Source organism: Echinops telfairi, unplaced genomic scaffold (assembly GCF_000313985.2).
Source record: "Echinops telfairi isolate 266 unplaced genomic scaffold, ASM31398v2 ScPeMD7_7469;HRSCAF=8507_1, whole genome shotgun sequence".
Lineage (NCBI taxonomy): Eukaryota > Metazoa > Chordata > Mammalia > Afrosoricida > Tenrecidae > Echinops > Echinops telfairi.
The window spans coordinates 132,668,983-132,674,285 of record NW_022111373.1 but is presented as its reverse complement, the minus strand read 5'-3'; the positions used below and the strand labels follow the sequence as shown (position 1 = coordinate 132,674,285).

Here is a 5,303-nt window from a genome sequence, read left to right as displayed (position 1 = left end):
AAAATGAGGACCTGATGCCAGGGGCTTAAGTGGAGAGCAAATGTTTTGAGAATGATGAGGACAATGAATGTACAAATGTGCTTTACACAATTGATGCATGTATGGATTGTGCTAAAAATTGTATGAGCCCCTAATAAAACGATTAAATAAATAAATAAATAAAATAAAAATAGGAGCGGAAAAAAGCAAGGGTAGTGAGACTTTGTTTCATGTATTTTGGACATGTTATCAGGAGACACCTGTCCCTGGAAAAGGACATCATGCTTTGTAGAGCAGACATCAGGGACAAAGAGACAGAAATTCATGGATATGGATGGATACAATGATTGCAAAGAGTGGGCTGAAACTTAACAATAGTTGTAAAGATGATGCAGGACTGTGTTGTGCATAGGATCACGATGTATCTGAACTGACTGGACAAACTTTGACAACAATGTAGGTAAATATGGAACCATACCACCATATATATCATTCTATTTTCCTTTTTAAATCAGGCAGATTGATGGAATTTATTCAGATTAAGTGAAATTATCAGTCACATGTGAATGTGCCAATCCCACGTATAGGTATCCTAAAGGTGACACTATAATGACACCAAATACCTATTTGGGGACTTTGTGATCATCTGGATAACTCTAGTCATGCCGTGGTTAAGCACTTGCTACTCTTCCAAAGGTTGGTAGTTTTAATCCATCAGCCATTCCATGGAAGGATGCTGGAACAGTCTGTCTCTAGAAAGATGATTCACCTGGAAGTGCCAAAATACTCCTTAGAAGGAACGATGGTGAGACTTCATCTCAAGTACTTTGCACATGTCATTAGGAGGACAACTCCTTGCAGAAAGACCTCGTACTAAACAAGTAGCCTGTCAGTGATCAAGAGGGAGACCCCCAGGGAGATGAATTGGCAGCGTTGCTGCAACAATGGACTCAAAAGTAGCCATGAATGCAAAGATGGCACAAGGCTCAAAGTGTTGTAAGAGTCCGAACCCGACCAAGGACACCTAAAAACTGCCACAGAACAGAAATACAAATGATAGTTGAATCCCTGTTACATGGAGTCCTCTGAAAATGTCATTTTACTGGCACATCTACCAGTGGTCATTCACAGAGAGAAATCACGCACAGCCCAGAACTCTAGTAAGCAAAATACTGGCTTTATTTCAATAGTTCACTTAAGAGCTTTCAGAGATGCAGCTTTTTTTCATTTTCTTCTCAATTACCAGTCAGTTTCCCAAATTGTTATAGCATAGCAATGGAGAAATCTACATGTCAGAACTTTCTGTTATCTACAGAAGGAACACTTTGGCATCTCTGTGCGCAATAAAGCAACTGTTCCTATTCTACCTGCTTTTACATTTCCCCCAGTGGAGACTATTTTAACAACCTCCCTTCTGTCTCCATACTTTTTTCTCATAAAAGTCTTCATGGTATCTGTATAAGTGTTACAAATCAAAACAAAGTTATTGAATTATTTATTTAGGTTAGTCTATCTATTGTGTACACAAAACTAGATATAAATTGGATTTTACTTAAATGAATGATAGAGTATCTGTACAATTATATGTGACACAAGATTTAACTGTCAATAGGGCAACAAAAATGGTGAATACAAAAATATTCTGGCCTACCAGGAAGAGCCAGGTAGAGGCAACTGTGTGCTTCCTTGTATTGAATTGGAGCTAAGAATCTGGCCTAGGCATGACTGAAAATCAAATTTCTGTAAGAACTTATGAATTTTTATAGACCCATTTGAAAGACCATCCATCCATACTATAGTATCAGTTACATATATCGTCATCAAATGATGGTTATTTTAGGTAAGTATGTCTTTACTTACATACATGTATGCATATACATGCATTTCTATGTATATCCCTATATATGTAACTGTACATCTATATTTGCATGTGTAATATCCACATTTAAATACACTTAAAAAAAACTAAAATGCATTCCAAACAAATAATAATAGCTGCTGTACAAAATTAATTTGGGGATAAATTCATTGTTTTTTTATTTCTCTATTTTTATAGCAGAGTAAAAGTATTAATTGTATGAGAAAGGAAGGAAACAAAACCAAAATATGAGGCCTAGAAATAATTTCAAATCACACCGTTCAAATTAAAGATGCCCCCCCTTTTTAACTTAAAACTATATACTATTTCTTCTCATAAGCAACTTTTAACTATTCTACAATAGCGGAAAATGCAGTGTGTTCTATCAATTCTCACTAAAACATACATCTATGTTAATTCAATTTGTTTAGATCTTTATAGTTGCAATCGTTTGTAAACCTTGCATTATTTGTTCTTTGCACCTAGACATGCCTTTGTACTGAGGAAGAAAATGGGGTATAATATTTTTTTAATGACACTGGTAATCTATAATAGGATACAGTTCTTGAAATCATTAAACTCAATGTTTATTTTGTTTGTTTGTTTGTTTTCCTTATTGCTCTACATATCACCACCAATTGAGAACCATACTCTACTATCAAAAGGCTTTACTTTTACTTCTGGAATCCTTGATACTGAACCAAACACAGGGCACTTCCCGAACATACTCCCCTCTCCCCCAACGCCTTTCACAAGCACACAGTCCAAACAGGATGGGCGATGCCTACTGTGATATAGAAATAAATCAGTATGTTTCACTTATTTATGATTTATATGAAAGGAAAAATCAAAACCAAGAGAGTCACATGTGTCTTTAGCTTCAACTTCTACAATGTTTCTTTTCTCAGTAGGTATGTCCCTCTGTTCTGAGAAACATCATGTGGCCCTAGTCACACAGTCCAGCGATCATGAATCTGCCATGGGCCAAAGCAACACTGCATCTTTTTATACATAAGTTCATCATGAGTTGAATCCAAGTCAATGGCAACTAAGAACAACAGCAAATCTCTATTTCAAAAAAATGGTATTGGGATACTCTTCCACAATACTTCGTTAGGCATTTAATGAGATATCTGAACGTTGAAAACCAATATCAAAGCAAGAGGAACAGGACCACCCTTAGAAGAGTACAAACTATATGTGCACAATTAGTTGCCAACAGAAACAGTGTAGATGACCTCTCTCTGTGATGGTGCCTGGCATAGTGTCTGTCTATCAATGGGAGAGGGAAGCAACGCTGTCCCCCTCCACCTCCAGAAGACATGTAACACTTTTTAAAACATTTCTGGTTTTGTCAGCTTGAGAGTGCTGCTCCTAATATGCAGATCTGGGGTCTTGTCAGGCTTCCTATACAGGACAGCCCACTATGGCAAAGGTTTATCCAGTCCATGATATCAATAACACCAAAGTTAAAAAGCTGTAATGTGAAATGTTGCTCTATAGATATTTACCAGGAAACTTTCAGGAAGACACCTAACTTAGAGTTTGGCGTGCTCTATTCTGTAGAACAAACCAGAAGAACACCAGACACACTCTTTGCCTGTATATACATATATAAATGTTGCCCGTATATTCTCATTCTCTCTCTCTCTCTCTCTCTCTCTCTCTCTCTCTCTCTCTCTCTCTCTCTCTCTCACACACACACACACACACACACAACTTTTGACTATATAAGATACATGGAGTCCAAATACATATTTGCTCCCCAGTTCAATAAATTCAACATATATTAACCTAGATGTGTTGAAATATGCATGCATGTATAAAATCTAAATGCAATTCCACCAGATGAAATGCAAATATATAGTGTCCTCCTCATCAGCAAGCCAGTCCTGGATGAAAGGGACACACAAAGTTGTAAACATGTAACTTAGATTCATCAGACCACAAAAATCAATATAAAGCATAAAATGATATTTATATCAGGCATGGGGGGAAAGGCACTTTATATTTACTATATATAATACCCTACACATAAAAAATTTATAAAGTTGGCCTCAGTGACTCATTCATTCTCATGATTCCACTCTATCTATTTGAACTAGGTCATGAGGAGGTATAATGATTTTCGATTTGCAAGGTGTATGGGATTTATTCAAGCACAGGTTGTTATTACCCATGCTTGCAACTGCTCCTATGGTTAATGGTATCGAACATTCACCAGCTTGTATCACAGCCAGAGCTACCGTTCAGTCAGATTCCTGCACTCGTCCATTCCCCTGTACGAACGACTTGGCTCTATTGCTCTGGACGTGTATGTTGCACCTAAAACAGAAAATTCTCATTTTCTGCCTTCTATTGTTTTCAGAATAGAAAGGGGAAAAATGGAATTTGATCATGGGCATCGTTTTATGTTTGTTACACTCACATCCCCCTCATATTAGCAGCAGAATAATGGTCTATCATATTCCAAGGCCCATGCCTCATGTTCTGAATACATGGCTTGACCTGCACGAGGTGAATTTATTATCAGGATATCCAGCATCAAAGCCCTAACAGGAGACTTGGCGAGAACTGGCTCGTGGCTGGTATGAGGAGCAGAGTGGGAGGCTCCACACTCTTTCTCCACAGACCCACCTTGCCCTACTCTCCTCCTCCTCCATCTATGGGGGTGGGGGCGGGTGCTTTCCTCTCTCTTGAGGAACATCAGCCTCTTGCTGTAAAATTAAATATTTTCCCTGATAGTACAAGTGCACTAAAACAGAGGAGAACAATTACTGCAGAAGAAAAGCTCCCTGCTTTGAAAAATCTGTGGGTGATCACAGAGTGGTAAAATAAAGATTTGGAAACAGAGAGCCTGCAGTTAGGGTTTTGGTGGGGTTTTTGGTTGATTTTTTGGCTGCAGGACAAAAATCTTTCTGTCATCTGCCTCTCTGCTGAAAGCGATGATGCCAACACCTGAAAAAACTGAAGACCATCAGCACGTTAACCGAGGTATTCTTCATTTTATCATTTTATGATGTATATACCGGTATACATAAATACATATTTCTAGTTGTCCCTGTTTACCGTCATGTTACTAACACAGGTGAGTAGGTAGTCTTTCAAGGAACCAAAAGTTCATTAAATACAACAGGCATGAGGAGGAAATCTGGTAATCTCTCGAACTAACACAATTCTCTGCTTTTGTTTTGTTTTCACCTGTTACATGTGAGAGGTTCCCTAGTTCCACATCTTCAGTACAGCACACGCACACACACACACACACACACACACACACACACACACACCCCGCCAGGAACAAGCAGCCAGCATCATTTCACCTGGCTCATGAGACTGAATAACAGCGGTGTTTACACTTAAACAAATCAGTCCAGGAAGTTAACAAGGGGCAATGAGGCAGAGGGAGCAAACATCAGGGCAGCTGCTCAATACACGGGCTGGCCGGTCGCAGGAGGCTCCCTCA

The 5,303-nt window shown here is 38.6% G+C and overlaps 1 protein-coding gene across 4 annotated transcripts in view; it reads right to left on the bottom strand.

The window, feature by feature from the left end:
- The window catches only part of CDH18 (cadherin 18), a 653,448-nt gene that overhangs the window by 582,170 nt on the left and 65,975 nt on the right, over window positions 1–5,303 (bottom strand). The window lies entirely within an intron of this gene.